The 23,388-nt window shown below is 41.6% G+C and overlaps 1 protein-coding gene across 1 annotated transcript in view; it reads right to left on the minus strand.

Annotated features, from left to right (window-relative positions):
• LOC122810378 (plasmanylethanolamine desaturase-like) overlaps nt 1-23,388 on the minus strand; it is a 1,738,026-nt gene that overhangs the window by 1,650,684 nt on the left and 63,954 nt on the right. The window lies entirely within an intron of this gene.

The following is a 23,388-nucleotide window of genomic DNA, read 5'->3' on the forward strand; positions in this document are numbered from 1 at the left end:
GGATGGATATTTAGCAGAGTAGCAGGGACAAAGGAAAAAAGGAGTACGTATATTAATTGCTAGAGGAGTTCCAATAGTGGTAGAAGAGAAACAAGAGATAATAAGGGCAGATTTGCAACAGTAAGGGGCTGCTGGCAAGGGAGGAGGATTATATTAGCATATATTGATATTCCACCTAAAACTGTATTACTGATATTTAAACATTTTGGGGAGAAATAATAAGCTTTCAGCAGGGAATATTAGTTATAGGTAGGGCCTGGAATTAGATTTGCAGAAGTAAGGATGTATCTGGGGGCCTAGAAGGGAAAATATAACAAACAAGGGTAGATTTCTGGAGAAATTTCTGAAAATATTTGGTATGGAAGAAGTGAATTCAGTAATAGAAACTCAGAGAATTTACACATTATTCCTCGTGTAACAATAACTGGCTAGACTAGACAGAAATAGTGTTTCACAGGAACGCATGCATTTAATTAAGAGCTTTGACTCGTATCCAATAACTATTTCAGATCATGTACTAAATAACAACTAAGATCAAAATGAAGAGTAATGAAGTAAAAATGACACACTGGTGCTTCCCCACCTACCTCTTGCAGTAGAAATTATTCAGGAGTTATTAGGGAAGACAGAAAGTTCTTCAGAAATTATAGCTAGTGAGTGGGTTAAAACGAAAGTTGTTGTTGTTGTGTCTTTCGGCTTTTCCCAGTTAGGGGTCGCCACAGCGGAACTCTGGTCTGCTAATGATTGGTAGTTGATTTTTACGTGCCGAGTTACCAGCCCTGATGCACAACCTTCAACGAAGGTACGCCCATTCACGCATGTCTCCACGCAGAAGACGCTCTAACTGAAAATCAAACCGGACAGCGTCTTACTGTGAAGTGACAACGCTACCGCAGCACCACCACCACGGGCTCATGAAAGTGGGGTTTAAAAATAGGTTAGAAATAAAAGAAAAAAGAGATGACGTTAAGAAGTAACAAGGACTATTTAGAAAAAGCACCTGTCGCCCCTGGGATTCCGGATACTGGCTAAGGCTCTTGCTGCCCCTATAGTGCCTTTTTTAAGCAAGGTTCAAATAACAAATTCACCACCGTAACAGGAACAGGCAAGCAAAAACTGAGAGTAATGTTACTCAATGCTAGAAGTCTAAATCTCAAAATGCACTCACTCGAGACACTCCTGAAAATGGAGTACATCGATATCTGTGCAGTGACTGAGACCTGGTTCAGGGCTCCAAAGAGCACCCCTGCACTACCAGACTATAACTCATACCACACTTTTCAGCCATGTAACCTGGACCGAAACACCAAAGGCGGAGGTATGTCCATATTCATTAAGGATATCCACACCTCCAGGCTAGTTGCTCAGCATAATGCATCCAAGGTTATCCAAGTGCAAATAACTCTGGGCAAAACTACAATCCAAATTGTAACTTGCTACAGATGCCACACTATGCCCCCAGGATTCCCATTCTTCTTTTCTTGATGTACTGGAAAATAATAGGGTTCAACCAAACACCCTAATAATGGGCAACTTCAACTACCCCACCATTAACTGGGAAAACTACTTGTGTACCAACTCCTTAGCTCAACGCTTTCTGGAATTCATAAACTCCAGTGCCCTGGATCAACTTATCCACACCCCCACCAGAGGCAACAATATCCTAGACCTAGTCATTACCAACATGAGTGACCGGTGTTCCACACTTGAAGTCAACTCCTCGTTGGTCTGATCCGACCATAAGCTAATCATCCTTGATATCCGCATCCCGCCCCCACCCCCATTAAAGAAACCACTGTAAAAATTGTCTCCAAAGCCAACTTCATGCTTTTTAAGACAGAAGTGGTGAACTTCATGAGACGCATGCAGATGGACAATACAGTTACAACTGCTGAATCCTACACAAATGCACTCTATAAGCACTTACATGAGTGCAGGGATCATGCTATCCCAAACAGAACCAAGACACTATCCTCCAAAAAAAGGAAGCCAATCTGGTTGTCCCCTGCCATAAACAAACTGTACAACAGAAGGAAGAAACTGTTGCAAAAAAGAATAAAATCCCATGAGTGGAGGAGCTCCCTGGTCAGCCTCAGTAAGAAGCTGAAATCCCTTATAAGGTCCTCCAAAGCTAGCTACGAAAACAAAATGGCCACTAATTCTAAGGACAACCACAAAGCATTCTATAGCTATGTCAAGAATCTCAAAGGCAACACCCAGATCTGTTCTGAGTTACAGCACAAAATTACAGAACCAACTGATATTGCCAACATCCTGGCAGATAGGTTCAGTGCTAACTTTACCCACCCTCCTCACCCCCTAAAGGGCCCATATCTATACAGGAAGAATGCAGAGTCCCTGTAATCACAACTACGTAGGTAAAAGTTGCACTCTCTAAATCCAAAAACACAGCATCCATAGGACCGGACAACATCCCAGTCTGCGTTTTACATGAACTGGCTCCCCACTTAAGCACCATGTTCAATAATAGCTTCACATCAGGCTATGTACCCACTGAATGGCACAAAGCAACAGTTATCCCACTCCACAAAGGGGAAGCCACCACTGATCCTGGGAACTATCAACCTATTGATGAGCCTGGTCTGCAAGGCCATGGAACGTATCATCATGGAACTCATAAACAAAGACATTGGTAACCTCCAAACTCTGGATCCCACCCAGTTTGGGTTTGTGAAAGGCAGATCATGCCTTCTGAACCTGACTGACTTCTTTGAGGCAGTCACCAAAACCGTGGATGAGGGTAAGGTGGTTCACACAGCCTATCTTGACATCACCAAGGCTTTCGACACCATCCCCCATTCTGGAATTAAAGCTAAACTCACTAAACTAGGTATAAATCCCTACATCATAAATGGGTTGCCAATTGGCTCACTGACAGAACCCACACTGTAAAAGTTGCAGACTCCAAATCTGACCTCAAAGCAGTGACAAGTGGAGTACCACAGGGTTCCGTCCTGGGACACCTTCTGTTTGGTATCTACTTCTATGAAGTACAGGCTAACACAGAAGGCCTCTGGCTAGCAAAGTTCACAGATAACTGCAAACTAGGAGCCATAGTCAAGTCCCCAAATGATGAGGACATCCTACAGAAGGGCCTCGCTGAGACAGATGCCTAGTGTCAGAGTCGTAGCCTCAAGCTCAATGCCAAAAAGTGCAGTGTCATCCCCTTTGGTAAAAACTCTGTACCCATGAACTACCACATAGGCAGTAATCTACTTAACACCGAATGTGTGATGAGACCTTGGGACCCAGGTGGACAGTAGTCTCTCCTTTGATAGTCACATCGCCACAGTAGTCAGGAAGTCCTTCTACATGGCACACCTTATCATAAAAGGGTTCTCATCCAGGAAAGAAGAGGTTATTGTTCCTCTCTACTCGACACTCATTAGACCCATTATAGAGTACAACACCCCTTTTGGAATGTACCTCACAAGACATCTGCAGCAGCTGGAAAGGCCACAGAAGTACCTTACAAAGAGGATTACTGGCCTCAAACAAATGCCCTACACCGACTGCCTCAAAAAACTCCAGCATATCGCCTACTCCGAGGTGATCTCTGCCTAACATATAAAGCTATGTCAAACCCAGAGCTGTTGGACGTGCTACATCTAAAGAAATCCCAATCTCACCGAGCTACACGCTCTAGAGACCTAGACCTTGTCACCACAATAAACAGGACATGCTGGAGGGATAGATTCCTGTCCCAGTGACTTGCCATACTCTGGAACAGGCTACCCATCTATGTCAAGCAAAGTTCTTCATTAGCACTCTTCAAGAAAAATCTTGATGAGTGGATGGGAAATAGGAAATACACCCCGGAGATCACGTCTGTGTCTCTGCTCGACAGGGGCACAGGAAAATAACTTTCTTGGGTGGCATAAGCCAGGGAACCTTATTGGCTAGGCTTACGTAGGCCCTTGGGCCGATAGCCTAGTACCTACCTATAAATCTATAAGGCAGTACCTACCTATGAACATATAAGGGCTGACAAAGGTTATAGAAATGCAGAATAAGGGGAATCACTCAGAACAAGGAGAGGCGTAATGGCAGAGTGCTAAAGAGAAATAAGGGAGTACCTGAATAATACGCATGAGTTTAGAAAGACTGCTATAAACCAATCTATTTTTGGTAACTCCAGAGGACAAAAATGTAGCACAACAACTTAGGCAACAGATAGTTGAAAGGGTTGTTGCCACACTTAGGGAGCCTGTAACAAAAAAATAACCAGAGATCATATAGCGGTATTAGAGATATTTTGGAAATGTTATGAAAATTTGTATAAAGCAGACAAACATGGGAAATCATGAAAAAGCACAAATGGGAATATTTATGGAAGACTTAGCTATGCAATAGTTAGAGGCAAAACAGTTAAGAGGAGATAAGATAAAAAATGATGATGTATAACCAATCTTCAAGAAAGTATTCAGGAATAGATCGTATTCTGGTGGAAGTTTGGAAGCAAGGAGGGAAGAAAATGATAAAGATCTGGAAGGTTTGTTTACTAGTATTTTAAAAGGAGGAGAAATGTCAACATCTTGGGAAAAAGCTGTATTGGTTATAACATCTAAAGATGGTAAGGACCAATCAGATTCAACGTCATATGGGCCCCTTTCAAATTTAAACCAAGATTATAAAATGATTATATCTATAATGGCTAAAAGAATGGCAAAGATGTTGACAAATTAGATAATGGATCAATGTGGTTTTGTGGAGGGGAGGCAAACAATTGTTGTCAATACAACAATGATGATCCAGAGAGAGGCAAAATGTAAGAAAATACTGCTGTTGGTGGGTTTTCGTGCAGAGAAAGTATTCAACAGAGTAAGTTGGAATTTTATGACTAGGGCAGAGGAAGTAATTGCACCCCTGATACAATAATAAGATTAATTAGGAGGATATATGAAGGATCAGAGGCAAGAATTGAAGTGATACCTATAGAAATTAATCAGGAGAGGCTAGTAAAGATTGGGAAGAGAGATCGGATAAACAAGTCACAAAGAAACAATGGAAGGACATATGATTTAGGATTTTTGTTTGGAAGTATTTGCATAGTATTTTTATACTCCAACCAGACTCCAAAGAATTTTTTGTCAGGTAGATAGCAAATGTTGGAAGTGTTATGGGGAAGAAAGAGGTAATTAAGGAGTTATCAGACTTTAAAAATTCCCTACAGAGTACTCTGTCATACATACTGCATGTACAAATCGGTGCAACTAAGGAAATTATTTTGTGAGCTGGAATACAGGATCTGAACTGTCTAAATATAGTAAGGCCTTCTACGATTTAATTCTGGTGGCTGCCAAAAAAGCAATTACTAGAAAATGGAAATCATGCTGTAACCCACTGTATATAAAATAGTAAATATTGTAACAGAGATAAAAGAACTGGAAGTGGAATCTTTAAGAAAGGGTAGGAGCAAATTACAGAGAAAAAAACAAACTGTGGGAACAATAAGTATACTGAAAAATATTTTTATGGATGAATGAGGTTTATGGGAAGGCAGATTTTGTAATGTTGGATTGATTATACTATACAGATATGTATAATATACTACATATATAGTGTATAATGTTTGTAACTGTGAACATGTTAATAGGTTCATAGGTTGGTACTAGGCTATCAGCCCTAGGGCCTATACAAGCCTAGCCATAACAATTCCCTGGCTATTTCTACCCAAACTATTTACTTCCCTGGACCCCTGTCTAGCAGGGCGACTGACGTGATCCCCGGGGTGAATTTCCTTTCTCCCATCTAATCGTCAAGGTTCCTTTTGAAGAGGGCCAAAGAGGCACTCTGCTTGACACGTATGGGCAATCTATTCCAGAGTTTGGGGAGTCTCTGGGTCAGGAACATATCCCTCCAGCATGTTTTGTTTATTGTGATGACAAGGTTTAGATCCCTGGAGCTTGTGGCTCTAAGGAATTGGGATTTCTTTAAGTGTAGCATGTCCAACAGCTCTGGGTTTGACATGGCCTTGTATGTTAAGCAGAGATCGCCTCCGAGTAGACGATATGTGACAGAGTATAGACGATATGTAACAGAGTATAGCTGGAGTTTTTTAAGGCGGTCAGCATAGGGCATCTGCTTTAGGCCTGTGATTCTTTTAGTGAGGTATTTCTGCAGCCTTTCCAGTTGTTGCAGATGTCTTGAGAGGTACATACCAAACGGGGCATTGTATTCTATAATGGGTCTAATGAGGGATGAGTACAGTGGGACAATTACCTCCTTTTTTCTGGATGAAAAGCCCTTAGTGATGAGGTGTGCCACAGAAAAGGATTTCCTGACTGTTGTGGCGATGTGGTTATCGAAGGTGAGACCACTGTCCACCTGTGTCCCTAAGTCTCTTATGACACTTTCGGTGTTTAGTGTACTGCCACCTATATGGTAATTCACGGGTACATGTTTTTTCCCAAAGGGGATAACTATACATTTCCTGGCCTTGAGCTTGAACCCATGGCTCTGGCACCAAGCATCTGTTTCTGTAAGGCCCTTTTGTAGAGTATCCACATCATTTGGGGATTCAATAATAGCTCCCAGTTTGCAGTCATCTGCGAACTTTGTTAGCCAGAGTCCCTTAGTGTTGGCCTGTACTTCAGAGACGTAAATGCCAAACAAGAGCGGTCCCAGGACTGAACCCTGAGGTACTTCACTTGTCACTTCTCTGGAGCTGGATTTGGAGTCTGCTACTTTTACAGTGTGGGTTCTATCAGTAAGCCAGTTAGCAACCCATTGGGTAACGTAGGGATTAATGCCCAGCTTAGTAAGTTTATCTATGATTCCAGAGTGGGGGATGGTGTCAATGGCCTTGGCAAGGTGTAGGTAGGCTGTGTGGACCACCTTACCCTTGTCCATGGCTCTGGAGACTGATTCGAAGAAGTCAATCAGGTTCAGGAGACAAGATCGGCCCTTCACGAACCCAAACTGGGTGGGGTCCAGTGTTTGAAGGTTGCCAATGTCTTTTTTTATAAGTTCCATGATAATACGCTCCATGGCCTTGCAGATACGGCTCATCAGACTGATGGGACGGTAGTTTCTGGGATCCAAGGTGGATCCCCCCTTGTGGAGTAGGATAACTGTAGCTCTGCACCACTCAGTGGGCATGAAACCTGATGTGAGGCTATGATTAAACATGACACTTAGGTAAGGTGCCAGTTCATATTGTAGTTCATGTAGTACACAGCCCGGGATGTCAACTGGTCCCATGGATGCTGTATTCTTAGCTTTGGAGAGTGCGTTTTTTACCTGTGTGGCCTTTATTACTGGAATTTGGCAATCTTCCGGTATTGAGATGGGCCATTTAGGGGGTGAAGTTGGCACTGAATCGATCTGCCAGGATATTGGCAATATCCTTTGGATCAGTATATTTAATGCCATTCTGTTGCAGCTCAGAGCATATCTGAGCATTGCCATTTAGATTCTTGACATAGTTATAGAATGCCTTGTGGTTGTCTTTGGAATCTTTGGCAATTTTATTTTCATAACTAGCTTTGGAGGATTTTATGAGGGATCTCAGTTTCTTACTGAGGCTGGTAAGGGAGTTTTTTGCATCCTGGGATTTTCCTCTTTTCTGCAATAGTTTCTTCCTTTTGTTGTAAAGTTTGTTTATGGCAGGGGACCACCAGATTGGCTTCCTTTTTTTGGATGAGAGCATCTTGCTTCTATTTGGGAGGGCACAAATCATGCATGAGTGGATGTGCTCATACAGTGCCTTAGTGTAGGATTCAGCAGTTGACCTTTCAGTTCCCATCTGCATGGGTGTCATGAAGTTTGTCACTTCTGACTTGAGTAGCATGAAGTTGGCTTTGGAGAAGTTTTTTATGGAGGTTTCCTTATGGGGGGTGGGGGTGGGATGTGGATGTTAAGGGTGATTAGCTTATGGTCAGACCTAACTAACGAGGGGGTGACCATAGGTGTGGAGCATCAATTTCCCATGTTGGTAATGACTAGGTCTAGGATATTGGAGCCCCTGGTGGGACTATGGATTAGTTGATCCAGGGCGTTGGAATTTATGAATTCCAAGAACTGTTGGGCAAAGGTGTTGGTACAGGAGTAGTTTTCCCAGTTAATGGCAGGGTAGTTAAAATCACCCAGTATTAGGGTGTTTGGTTCTATCTTAATATTTTCCAGTATGCTTAGAAAGGTGTAGAGAGAATCTTGGGGTATGGTGGGGGATCTGTAGCAAGCTACAATTTGGATTGCAGTCTTAGCTAGTGTTAGTTGCACCTGGAGAATTTCAGACGCATTGTGTTGGGCAACTAGCCTGGTGGTGTGAATATCCTTGGTGAATACTGACACTCCTCCACTTTTAGTGTTTCGGTTCTGGTTTGGTGGCCGAAAAGTGCGGTAAGAGTTGTACCCTGGTATTGCAGGGGTGCTCTCTGGAGCTCTGAACCAGGTCTCAGTTACTGCACAGATATCTATGTTCTCCATTTTTGGGAGTGCCTCGAGAGAGTGCATTTTGAGGTTTAGACTTCTAGCATTGAGTAGCATTACCTTCAGATTTTGCATGCTTGTACGTGTTACAGTGGTGGTTTTGTCCTTTGAACTTTGCCTAAAAACGGCACTATAGGGGTGGCAAGAGCCTTAGCCAGTAACCTGAATCCCAGGGGCAACAGGTGCAGACCATCTCTGGCAAAGCATCATGGTCTGTCGATCATGTCATCCCAGGCAGACAGATACTGGATCCCCTTTGAATGACACCAGAAGCTTAGCCAATTGTTGAAGTCAATCATTTTGTCCTTATATTGTGGTATCATTCTGGACAAAGGCAGGATGCTACTCAGGGCTAGGGTCATACCTGCCTGGGCTACATGATCTGAGAGCTCTTCCATGTCTCTTTTCATGTAGTCCAGGGAGGTAAGTCTGAAGTCATTCACTCTAACATGGACAATGACAGAGTCATATTTGTACTTGTTGTGGAGTGACTTGAGTGCATGCGTTATGTGGCGGATCCTGACACCTGACAGGCAGCTGACTGTAATTTTCTCCTTGTTCAACCTGGTGAGTGGGACATCAGTGTGCTGGACTATAGAGTCACCTATGACTAAAGTGTTGGGTACTTTGTCTTGCCTTAGGGGCTGTTGCTGGGTGGCACACTGGTGTTGTGAACTATGTGACACTTTGGTTGTAATTGGTGTTTGTTTGCGTTTCAGCTTCAGAGGTCCTTGTTGCTTGGGCAGGTTTCAGTTAAGGGCCTCTGCAAATGTAGATTTAGAGTTGCTATATGTGGGTGTTGGTGGTGTGGGTTTAGAAGGGCTATGTGTTGCTTGAGGTGTAGTTTGGGTGTTAACCTTCTCCTCTTGACTGTCTAGCACAATCTTGGGTGGAGAGAGATTTGCTTCCATTTTGGCTATGTAAGTGCTTCTCTCACAGGTTGTAGTGTTTGGTGGTAGGAGGAGAGGGTTGTCTGTGTACATGAAGTAATCAATGCATTGCCCCAGTATGCCCAGATTCACCAGGTGGACAGGAGAAATCACCGGAAGCTGACCCTTGGACATGCCTGGTTTGGTGCTTTTTTTTTTTTTTTGTAAAGTACAGGAGCTGTTTTCCCTTACCTTAGCAAGGTACTTTGCAATTATAGGCTGTTTACTGCCTATGATTCATTTCTCCTTATTAAGAAGGAGAGTTGAGTACTTGTATCAGTTTAAGGCTTCCTAGTGCTTTCCAGCAGGTATTAGAGCAAGTGCTAGTCACAGGGATGCTTAAAGGTAATATGAAAAAAAAATACACACTGCAGTGTGCACTAGAGAAGTTAGATGTGAAAGTAGGTAACTTAAGTTTTACCTATTTGAAAAGTTAAGGTTTAGTGGAAAGTTACTATTTTTTAAAACAGCAAGATGGATTGAAAGGGGTGGTCACTTTTGTATTCTGGCACTATGGAATACAGTAGGATGGCCAATAAATTTAAATAGTTGAAGGAAAGGGATTTCAAAAATGATGATTTTGTGATTACTCACACAAGCCAGTGAAAGCAGAGAGGAAATGAGATATATGGTCAGATTAACATAAAAGGCATTGTTTGTTTTCTTTTATATAAATGCAAGTATGCTTATATCACAAGTGCAATTTAATAAAGATGTTAAAAAAAGACTAAGCCTTATTCTAGTTTTTTTTTTCTTAATGAGTTTACAAGAAAGGGGGAGGATAGTTGTTACTGATGTTTCATTTAAAAATCCAGACTCATGAAAATGCAGTGGACTTGAAATTCCAACATGACCAGTCTCATTGTATTGGTAGTAGAACTAGTCTCACTGTTTAACTGCTTTCTGATCTAGTTCTCTCTGAAGTTTCCATCCACTCCAGCAAAGTGATATTCTTTTCAGCGACACATCTGTCACAAATTGCCCAGCTATGCTATTTCAAATTGTAGACGGAACAACTCAGCCTGACTCACTGCTCAGACATCAGTTACTTGCACTAGATGTAGGAAGACTGCATTGTTCTTCTTGTTAAAGTGCCCATAATTAGGAGCTTTTTTCACTCTGATGTATCCAGCCAGCCCTTAAGTAGCCAATAGTTTTCCTGTAGAATGGCCTAATTGCTTTCATCATCTATATATGACAGACTATATTCAGATTCTTGCAACACAGGAACAGAAAAACACACAGTTGCTTCACCACAAAATGAAAACCACAAAAGCCACTGGAACAAGTTTATTTCTCTAGCGCCACGGCCACAATCAGCCTTCAAGGAATAACATACCAGATTTAAAAAACAGTATATATAACCCCAGCTCCAATTTGATAAACAATTAAACAATCATAAAATTAAAAAAAAATTTTAAAGTAACACACATCATATATCCAGATTCTGCCTGGAAGATTAAATCTTGCCTGCAACCCCTAAGTCCAAATATTCTCTCAACTATGGAGTTTTCTTTGTACTTGGGGATATATATTTTTTTAATGCACATTGATAACCCATCATTGCTTACAACACTTTCTTTAGCTCCTTGTGGACTGTAGAACTTCTGCTTTGCTTTAACTCCCATGTTCTGATTTTTGGGAAGGTTATTAAAAATCTAGCAGTGAATAACTTTATTCCTCCCTTACATTTCATGACTTTCTCGATCCATTACCAATAAGGTGTTTGATCTGAAGACACAGTACGGACATCAGCAATGATCACCTCATCATGGTGGAGCAGAGATTAGATTTCAGATTAGTCTTACTTGATACCTCAATAATTTCTGGAGCTGTGTGGACCACAGTATCTTACTGGAGCTTCTCAAATCAACAGTGGCCTGTCTGCCAAAATACATGACTGGTGTGCCTCTTCCCTCTCGGGTCATTCCCAGGAGGTATATACTTGTTTAATTCTTCAGAGTTGACCACCAGACTGTAGGTGTTGCAACTGGCCCCATTACTCTTCAGAATATATGTGCTACCTTTGACACAGGTCATAAAAGGTAGAGCGATACAGCATCACTGTTGTATACGGATGCTATACAACTTTACTTCCACTTTTTTTAAAGACTAGATGAATGACTTTACCAGCTTAGAAGACTGTTTGAATGCTATCATCAAATGAATAAATATTATGCTATATTGTGAGAAAACTGAGGGTGTGCAAATTCATTTTACTGTTTATCCTTTATGGTTTCTTTACCCAATACCCCTCATCATTCTGGAAGACAATCACTTAGTTTTCAGTAAAGTTATAGCTCTGGGAATAGCACTTCATAAATGATCTTTAAGGACTAGTTATCGGTAGTTAATCAGGGTCATCCTACTTCCATCTGAAGATCATTATGACAGCTGTCAGTCTAGCCAGAGAGAATTTTATAGATAATTCTATCATTTGTAAATATCAATGCAAGACACAGGCTTGTTATCTTAAATGTAAAGAAATACTGTTACATGTGGAACTGGAAAAAAATGTGACAACAGTGCACTCTACTGTAAGAAAGCTAAGTCAAGCATTTTTTGTCTGACCTTTGAAATTGAAGTTATTTCATGACGGTCTTTGATGTTTACAATTCGGCTCCAGCCAGGCTATATGAAGGCTTCCTGCCTATTGTTTTAAGGCTAAAGTTAATGACCAGAATTTACAGGTGGAATGTCCTTTATTGCTCTGGTTTCTGCCTAGGTGTAAAAGAATGCAAATGCAGTTTCTGTCAGCCTGGGAACACCAGGAAAGTGTAAAAAAAGATGTAATGGGAATCAGGGCTGCAACAGCAATTTAAACAGAGAGAATCAGAAGGCATTAAGCATTTTTGTCTTGAACATCCAACTCATAGCACTGTCTTGCTCATATGCAAGTTATCTTAGACTTGTGTTTTCTTTTAGAAATAGCTAGGAACTAGAAAGATTAGACTAAATGTTTTTTCTGTGATGTCAGAACTGTACTACTGAATTATTTTAAAGTATTTATGTGTGATCTCTGAACTCTTGACTAGCACTGTGTAGTAGAAAGTACTGTCTTGTGGTTTTAATTATTTATTATTAAATATTTTAAAACTTTTTAACTGTGGCTGTTTTGTGTAGAGATAATTTAAGCTCTAGAGTACATTGCATATTTATAGAGTTTACTGTCCAAGTCACTCTAAATAAGCCTTGATTGTTTAGTCACAACTACTAGTTGGATAATAATATTGCACAGTAATAAATGGACACCCTTTTAAGGGCCTTTGAGTAACTGATAAGTATTAGTGGGTGGTGTCAAGTGGAACTACCATATGGTCTGGGAGAAACGGGCACAGCTGGAGAAACTGTGCCAGCCTTCCCCAGGAGTGTCTGTGTGGTTCATAGGTTGGTACTAGGCTATCGGCCCTAGGACCTATACAAGCGTAGCCATAACAATTCCCTGGATATTTCTTCCCACAGTATTTACTTCCCTGGACCCCTGTCTATCAAGGTGACTGACATGATCCCCGGGGTGAATTTCTTATCTCCTATCCAATCGTCAAGGTTCCTTTTGAAGAGGGCCAAGGAGGTGCTCTCCTTGACATGTATGGGCAGTCTATTCCAGAGTATGGGGAGTCTCTGCATCAGGAACCTAACCCTCCAGCATGCTTTGTTCATTGTGATGACAAGGTTTAGATCCCTGGAGCATGTGGCTCTGAGGGATTGGGATTTCTTTAAGTGGAGCATGTCCAACAGCTCAGGGTTTGACATGGCCTTGTATGTTGAGCAGAGATCGCCTCTGAGTAGACAATATGCCACAGAGTACAGCTAGAGTTTATTTAGATGGTCAGCATAGGGCATCTGCTTTAGGCCTGTGATTCTTTTAGTGAGGTATTTCTGTGGCCTTTCCAGCTGTTGCAGATGTCTTGTGAGCTACATTCCAAATGGGGCATTGTACTCTATAATGGGTCTAATGAGGGATGAGTACAGTGGGACAATGACCTCCTTTTTTCTGGATGAAAAGCCCTTAGGGATGAGGTGTGCCACATAGAAGGATTTCCTGATTGTTGTGGTAATGTGGTTATCGAAGGTGAAACGACTGTCCACCTGTGTCCCTAAGTCTCTTATCACACTTTCGGTGTTTAGTGTAATGCCCCTATGTGGTAATTCATGGGTACATGTTTTTTCCCCAAAGGGGATAACTATACATTTCTTGGCATTAAGCTTGAGCCCATGGCTTTGGCACCAAGCATCTGTTTCTGTAAGGCCCTTTTGTAGAATATCCACATCATTTGGGGATTCAATAATGGCTCCCAGTTTGCAGTCATCTGTGAACTTTGTTAGACAGAGTCCCTTAGTGTTGGTCTGTACTTCATTGAAGTAGATGCAAAACAAGAGCGGTCCCAGGACTGAACCTTGAGTACTCCATTGTCACTTGTCACTTGTCTGGAGCTGGATTAGGAGTCAGCTACTTTTACAGTCTGGGTTCTGTCAGTAAGCCAGTTGGCAACCCATCGAGTGACGTAGTGATTTATGCCCAGCTTAGTAAGTTTATCTATGATTCCAGAGTGGAGGATGGTGTTGAAGGCCTTGGCGAGGCCCAGAGAGGCTGTGTGTAGCACCTCACCCTCGTCCACAGCTCTGGAGACTGATTTGAAGAAGTTAATCTGGTTCAGGAGACAAGATCAGCCCTTCATAAACCCAAACTGTGTGGGATTCAGTGTTTAAAGGTCACCAATGTCTTTGTTTATAAGTTCCATGATAATGCATTCCATGCCCTTGCAGATCATGCTCATCAGACTGTTATATAAACTTTTCTCAAAGTGCATGAGTGTGTGTGTGTCAGCTACTTTTGCAGGGACATGAAGCACTGGTTGGACCAAGTGGGTGCTAGAAGTTTTAGCTTGCCCACTAGGCTGAGATCTGGACTTTATAGCTGTGCCAGTGGGGAGTCTTAGGGTCTTATTGGGGACCTAGAGAGCAAGGGAGCGACTAGCCCTGGACTGACTGTGATCTCTGTGTGCTCTTAAGGGAAATTGCACTTTACTGTGTGTATTGGTTATCCTTTCCTCATATATGAGACGCCCTCTCTGGTGTTAGTGGTGAGGATTGAGGCTCCTTGATTGTTGGGCCAGGGCACGGGCATCACAATCATCACCCAGTCAAACATCTAATTCCAGCTGCAGATATGACAACACTTATTTGTAAATTGCCTTTATTCTGTCCCAGCTACAACAGTTTCTATATACCACAGGCTGTCTGATAAGACCATCCCCGGGATTTATGAAACTCTGTGCAAGAATAATGCTATTCCTGCATGGAGCGGTTCATGTCCATGTAAAATAGCAGCGTGCCTTGCATATGCATGAAGGTGCTCTGCTGTTTAACCTACACGGACACGAACCATGAACGATTGCAGGGGGCATGTCTTTGTAGTACATGGACACTAAACATGCCCCCTGCACTCAGAAAGTGCCGTACAGCACTTTCTAAGCTGAACTGGCATAATATTAGAGCTTTGCTCTAATATTATGCCAGTATTTCAGTGTCCGCGGACACTGAAATGATAAAATGATAATTTCAGTGTCCATGGACACTGAAATCAAAACAGCAATAAGAAAGCAATGCAGGGGGTGTGTTACAGGTTCCGTGACATACCCTCTGCATTGCTAAAGTGCCGTACGGCACGCATACCTCTCAACCTCTCAGCACAAGAAACTGGACAAAGCCAAAAATAATGGAGGGGGGGACAAATTTTAAATATTGCTCTGATAAGCCCTTATAAAGTGTCCAGAATAAAAGGAGTTGTATTAATATACATTTCCCGAAGGATATGAAGTCTGAAACGCAAATATTGGTCATCACACCTCTCAACCTCTTACAGCAAAAAATCTGGACAAAGCCTAAAATGATGGGGGGACAGATGTTAAATATTGCTTTCACACACTTAGAAAGTTGACAGATAACAGGATATGTATTAGCAGGAGTCCTTGAAGGCTAGAAGCCTGAAAGCTAAATCAATGCTATAGTTTCATGATTGCAGTCCAAAGTAGTTGTCAGAATACCACAATACACACCCATATAACCTAATAATATCATAATATATAATTTTTTTCTCCAGTAGCCTAAAGAATGTTTAAGTGTAGCTGAGTGGGTGTGCACATTATGGCCATCTGCTTAGCACAGCTTAAACATCCCATAGGAGCTAAATGCAAATAGACAGGTAAAATTTCAAAGTTTAGGTAGTGTAGTTGTTAGAGTTGCAGCTTTACATGCAGATATTCACAGTTTGAGTCCCAAGACAGGCAATTTATTTTCCAATGTGAAAGCAGTGTTAAAATCATTTTAGTAAACTTAAATTATGTAGCAACCTGTTTTCGTCAACCAGGGTAGTATAGCAGTTCCAAAAGTGAGATGTCAGTGTATAAAAGATGTGAAACCCCCATATAAACACAAGTGTCCCATACAGTATAGTCACACAAGAATATAACTTAAGGAAAGCACATAGGGTGATTTATGGAAGGTAAATGTAAAATTATAATGAGTATATAAATATTATTTTATAATAAAAACATATAAGTATAATATGCTTAAACGTGCCTTCAGCACTCTGTATCCATCAGACCTTGTTCTGCCCAGCAACAAAATAGTCAGCCCTGCCACGTCTCAAACCCAGGATGTTGTCCTCTACAATCACAGCAAAATACCACTACACCATCTGAACTGTGAAAAACTGTAATGCTTTAACAAACATATCATGCATTCTGCATTTAACATTAATGAAAAAAACAACAGTCCCAAGTGTCAAATCATGATCCTGAACATTATAGTCAGAAGAATGCACTACTACACCATCTGAGCTGTTGGAAATAAAGTTTTTTTCTCAAATATATCATGCAGTAGAGGCACACAACACTATGGAGAAAGCTTTGTGGAACCAGTCATGTGTTGTATATAGACATATACACATACATGTCTGATGAAACGTATATATGAAAAAATAGAGTCATACTATAGATATGCATATATAAAAATATAAAGAAAGGAAAAAATATACATATATGTGTGTAAGTATATATATATATATATATATATATATATATATATATATATATATATATATCTAGTGTGTGTGTGTGTGTATATATATAACATGCAGTGCAGTTATACCTCAGCACCATCCCTCTCAACCTGTTAGTGCAAGAAACCTGTACAAAGGCTGTAAAAGGGGGAGGCCATATACAGGGATATATTTCAAATATTGCTGTTACAAATGAATACATTTGCTACACCAACAGGGTGCGTTTCAGCAGACAATTATTGAAGGATATGAGGATGGAAACTGAAATGTTATGTCATTATTTACTGACATAAATCCTTGGATCATCATCATGATTTACCAGACAAATACAAATAAATTGTGGAACTGAACAAAAGTATGGGTCAAACATCTGGACATTCTTTGAAAATCCTGGCAGTGGAGAGGTATGCTCAGAATCCCTGAATGCAATGAATCTGGACCAAGCCTAACGAAGTGGGGGAGAAAGGCCTGAAAATAGGGACATATCCAAAATACGTTAGTAGATAAGCTGAGAAAGTTGATGTAGTAACACTGTATGCCCCAACATAGATTGGCTGAAATATCACAATTACAGGACCCAATTGCTTCTCATTAGTTAGTGACCTCAATCCTCACATCATTCCACTGATGTGTCAGGAATACACAACAGTTATGGGGACCAGACCAAAGATATCGGCCAGACAACTGGACATCCTATGAATATGAGGACATAACACAACATTAGGGAAACTACACTGAGCTACTGAGCAATGTCCAAACTACAATCAGACTGACATAACACTACCCAAGTCCAGGTCTGGGGCTGTACATATGCATTACCAAATCTACAGGCACTACAGGGATATGACACTAGTGGAAAACAGACACTGGTGTGAAAGTGCATACCCCCAAAACAATTGCACCACAGTCACAGCGACATACCAGTAAGCAAACTGAACACTACAGTATAATGACTGTGTGAGCAACCAAATCCCGTTTGCTACTCACATATTACCCCTACATATACTGCCCCAAGTCACAGTGTAGTGGGAACCATGAGGTGTTACGGGACATGTCATGGCCTGCATGTACAAACATATACAGGCAATAGAGAACCAGAAACTGGAGCAGTATGCACAGCCAGATAGAAAGGGCCCATGACACTCACATGTACCCCCTCCCTACACAGGCCAAATAACATGTACACACTACACTGGCTACACAATCCTGACAGTCTTAACAATGGGCAGACATACACAAACCTCTTAAATGTTCAAGTTCCCCACAGAATGTATAGGCACAGGACTCATATCTAAGGCAGTTTCCTTGTTACATGTCTGGGGGTCTATGACATCACTGGGATGGTAGCAGGAATGAAGGCAATAAATAATGATACTACATGCCTCTGAACCTCTTAGTGCATGGCATCTGGACAAGGCCTGACATAATTGGGGGACAGAGGCCCCAACACAGGGGTATAATGGACAAATTGATGTGATAAATGTAGACAGTTGCTGGTATTACCGGCTTTGTTGTAACATCTTTTTTGAGGGATATGAAGTCAGTAACACCAATGGATGTTATCATTTACTGACTGCATTCCCTATAGTATCCTACCAATTAGCCAAGGGCAACAACTGTCTGGGGAACAGACCAAACATATGAGCCATGCATCTGGACAGGGTCTAGGCCTCTGGACAGTGTAGAGGTATGACCACAGTGATGTAACAGAATGGAAATCCCCTGCCGGCTGCCAAATGTCACCCAGCACCTTATGAAGTGCACTAAGACCAACATGAAACTCCACATCACCTCTGGGAAATTACCCATGTATATTCAAATATAGCATGCACTGCATGGATGGAACTGTAGTGAAAAGCAGTGTGTGGTAAAAAAATGTCCACCCAAAAACATTTGTAACACAGTCACAGCAGCATACCAGCAACCAAAATGAACTCTAGAGTAGATCGACTGTCTGAACAAATATATCCTGATTTCCAGTCATATACTGCAACAAAATATACTGGCCCAGTTCACAGTGTACTGGGAATCCCAAGGTGTTACAGGACCTTTCACAGTCAGCCCCTATAAGCATACAGACATGAAAGACCACCAGCAGCTGTAGCAGTATGCAGAATCAGATAGGTAAAGTATGTATGGCACTCACATCTTCTACTTTCCCTACCCAGCCCAACAAATATCTACACACAGCACTGCTACACTATCTTGGCAGTCTGTTCACAATGGCCAGACAGACATAACTGTCATATGTACAAACGTCCACCGATTTACCAGGCCGCCACTGCATACCACGGCCAGGAGTCTGCCAGGTCATTGGCATGATAACTGGAGGGCAGTTGGTAATTAATGATATACCATACCTCTGCACCTTGTAGTGTAGGACATTTGGGCAATGCATGATATACTTGTGGGACAGGGGGCTGAAAGAGGGACATATCACACATAATGGTGTTACAAACTGAAACAGTAGCTGGTGTTACACATGTTGTTGTAACATAACATCCCTGAAGGATATGATGTCTGATGTCAACAGTTACTGACTACAATCGTCACATTATCCTACCAACCCCACAAAAACAGACGTTGTTCAAGGAACAGACCAAGCATAACAGGCAAACATCTAGGCAGTCTGTGGAAAACATGCCAGTTGAGAGGTATGTCAGAGGCATATCACTGTGAGATGTCAAGTCACCCAGTAAATGCATGTCCAGACTAACCCTGTCAATCTAGCAACCCTCAATGTGTATAAATCATTAAAGACATACAATCTGTATCCAATTCTGGAGCTTTGTCCCCATGTTGTTGGCCCATCTCCACATGTCCTGTCCTGTGAGGTATTTCCACCTACTTTCTGTGAAGCTGTAGCCCCCACACCTCCATAATGTCCCCCTCATAGGGAAGGAAAACAGGCAAGGCCCACATGAAGGGCATCCCATATGTTGGAACTAGCAGCAGTGTCCAGGCCCACACCACAACACTATGTGGGCACCTACATAGCTTTATGGCCTCAGGAATACCCGACAGGACATCAACCCCCTCAAGGTAGGCTGAATGCCTGTGGACAGCAGCAATACACAATTACCATCATAGGTGGAAATAATCGCAGGATGGGCCAAGAAGGAACAGGTGCCTCATTGGAAGCCATGTCACCTTGTTCTGCACAAGCAAATAAGGTCACTGGTGATGTACCCTAAGGATGTCTTTGACTGCAAACTGGAGACATCCACCAATGCCAATCACTAGGCCTTCCAGACGTGTGTCGGCAATTCCAGAGCAACACACATATCTGCTCTGTAGTGGTGGTCAATAACACCACATACACATATGCCATGGATATAGGCAACCGGCTGCAGACATGTGAAGTGTAAACACCACCCCCTGTCCCCCCACAGGTACACATGTGCATGGACAGCACCTGCCCCCCTCCCCTCATGATTAGGAAGCCAGTCTATAATGCCCTCTCAATGGTAAAACATAGAGGTCTCCATAAGCCTGATACCATTCCTGGCTGCATCCAACATGAACACAGGCATGGGCTCTCAGACCCATTCTGCAGTGTAGTCAACCACAGCCTGAGCACCGGTGACATCCCATCTGCACAGAGGATGGACAGACAGTTGATAGCAGGTTGTGCATTAGCATTAATGTATAGAATGATACAAGTCTGACACTGAAATGTATGCCATAATGTCATGACAGCAGTCCTCAATAACATGGCTGAAAACCACAATACTCTCCATTTAATATAGTAATATAATATTAATATCCAATAGGCGATAAATAAAAATATACAGCTCAAATCCCCAAACCAAGATAGTGTAGTGGTCAGAGTCTCAGCTTTGCATGCAGGTGAACATGGTTTGAGTAATACAACAGGCAGTCCAAATCTACATGGAAATGCAGTGTTAAAAGTGCTATGTTCACATTAAAATATGTGGTACATTATTTTTGTCACCCAGGGTAGTATAGTTGGTGTAAAATGGATGTGTGAGTGCACATAATCTGTGAAAACACCCATGTATACATGTGTCCCATACAGTATAGTTACACTCCTTGCTACTGTAATGAAAGCACATACAGCCATGTCATGTAAGGGAAATCATACATACTTACTAAATGAAGTCATTAGTGGAGTATATTATGAGGGCAATGGTTAGCAATGCTCAGCTATGCTTAACAGGTTTAACAACACATTTCTGTTGTCCTCACCCCTCTCTCTGGAGTTTGAGTGTCCAAATTCACCTCCAAAGTCTGTACAAATGCACAGCTGTTGCTGCATAAGAAATGGACAGCTATGGACCTTCTGTACATCCATCCTGCACATCCGTAGCTAACTTCTATATTGTTCATCCCTCTGCGTTCCCCTTCTCCACCACTTTCCTATCACCCCTTTCTCTTTCCTTTTAAATAATTAGTGCAGGTGTAAGCATCAGTAAGCAGTTGTAAGTAGGAGTAAGAGCAACAAAATTACCAAACTTGCCAGGTCTTGAACCCAGGGCCCTGTACACCATAGTCAAAGCAATGTACCACTACACCATTTGAGCTGTAGATATTGCTGATGCTTTTTCCAACATATGCTCATTCAACAGTAGGGAAAAGATTCTGTACAATCAGTCAGGCTGTATTCATACATATACACATGTATATATGTATGCAGATGCAGATATATGGACACATACATACATAATATAAATAGTGATATACATATAAAGTATGCACATATACATACATATATCAATATAAATATATAAAAAACTATACATATATACATAAGAAAAAAAAAAAAAATATATATATATATATATATATATATATACTCATAACATGTAGAGGAGTCATACCTCAGAATCATACCTACCAACTCCTCACTGCAAGAAATCTGGTCCAAGGCTGTCCAAATAGGGAGACATATTGCAAATATCACTCCTATAAATGTAGAATGTTGCCAGAGTGACATGGTTTGTTTTAGCATATATGTTCTGAAGGATGTGAGTTCTGAAACTGAAATGTATGTCATCATTTACTGTCAGAAATCCTCAGATCCTCACAGTGATTTACCAGGATATGAAAATAATGCATCTGTGGGACAGACCAGAAATATGAGCAATAAACCTGGACATACTGCAACAATCGATACCGTCCTGAGGTAGGCTCAGAACCCCTTAGTGCAACTAACCTGGGCCAAGCCTGACAAAGTGGGGGGAGAAAGCCATGGAAATAGGGAAATATCTGAAATACTTGAGTAGATAAGCTGACACAGTTGCTGTTGTAACAACCTCGTGTCTGTCCTAACATATACTGACTGAAATAGCACAAGTCCAACACTAAATTACTTCTCACTAGTTAGTGACTGAAATCCTCACATCAGCCCACTGATGTGTCAGAAATACACAACACTTATGTGGGCTAGGCAACACTAAGTCCTACAAATATCTGGACATAACATCACATTAGGGAAACTACACTCAGCTGCTAAACATGTCACCAAGCACTGTCCAAACTACAGTCAGACTGACACAACACTAACCCAAATCTGCTAGGGGGAATTACACATGTATTGGCAAATATATCAGGCACTACAGGGATGTCACAGCACTGAAAAACAGACACCAGTGTGAAATTGCATACCCACAACCAATTCAATCACAGTCACAATGACATACCAGTAAGGCAAAGGAACAGTACAGTATAAGGACTGTGTGAACAAAAACATCTCAACATTTTTGTCGCTTACACACTACCCCTGCATATACTGGCCCAATTCATAATATACTATGATGCCTGACTGTGGTATGGCACATCTCAGTCTGCCCCTACATACATATACAGCTGATAGACCACCAGAAAGAGGAGCAGCATGCACAGACAGCTATAAAAGGAGCGATAACACATACATCCATGCCCCTCCCTACACAGGCCAAATAACATTAACACAATACACTGCTACACAATCCTGAAAGTCTGTCGACAATTGCCAGAAATACACAGACCTCTCAACTGTACAGAGAGTCCCACAGAATGTCCAGGCTTTCCCCTCATATAAAAGGCCTCTTCCACATAACATGGCTTACAGTCTGATACATCACTGGGACTAAAAAATCATATACTATACCTATCAACCTTTTACTGCATGACATCTGGACAAAGCGTGACATAATTTTGGGACAGAGGCCCAAAACAGGGGCATATTTGAAATATTGCTATTATAAAACTGAGTGTTGCTGTTGTAACAGGGTTAGTTGCAACATATCTTTTCTGAGGGATATGAGGTCAGAAATACAAATGGATGTTAGGATTTACTGACTGCAATCCCTAGAGTATGCTACTGAATTTTGAAAGAAAAAATGTCTGAGGAACACACCAAACACAGAAGTCCAAATTCTGGCCATTCTGCGGATAGCCCTACAGGTGAGAGTTATGTCAAACACAACACTGTCAGGGTTAAAATCACCAAGGAACTCCATGTCCACACAAACCCTGTTAGACTAGCATGAATCCAAATATATAACAGCAATACTTACATTCTGCCCCTATGTCTGGAACATTCTCCCCCATTCTGTTGGCCTGTCTCCACACTTCTGGTTGTAAGAGGTATTTCCAAATATCCTCTGTGATGCTGTTCTTCACACACCTCCATGAAGGCCTACTCACTGGCAAGGAAAAGGGCCAATGCTCACATGACGTACTCAATGATAGGAGAGAGTTGCCATGTTATTGGCTATATGAATAACAACACAACTGTCCTGCATGCAATTATCAAGTGGGGGACATCAATTGGTGCACAGGCCATCAGCTGCTCATGAGCATTACCTACAAAAGGCAAGCTGCTGCCTATGCTAAACAGATGTACACCCTACATCCTTGAGAGAGAGAGAGAGAGAGAGAGAGAGAGAGAAACAGCAAAAAGAAACATAAAAATCAAGCAGGACATAACCACCTACA

Source organism: Protopterus annectens, chromosome 8.part1, assembly GCF_019279795.1.
Source record: "Protopterus annectens isolate FY-2018-M chromosome 8.part1, PAN1.0, whole genome shotgun sequence".
Taxonomy (NCBI): domain Eukaryota; kingdom Metazoa; phylum Chordata; order Ceratodontiformes; family Protopteridae; genus Protopterus; species Protopterus annectens.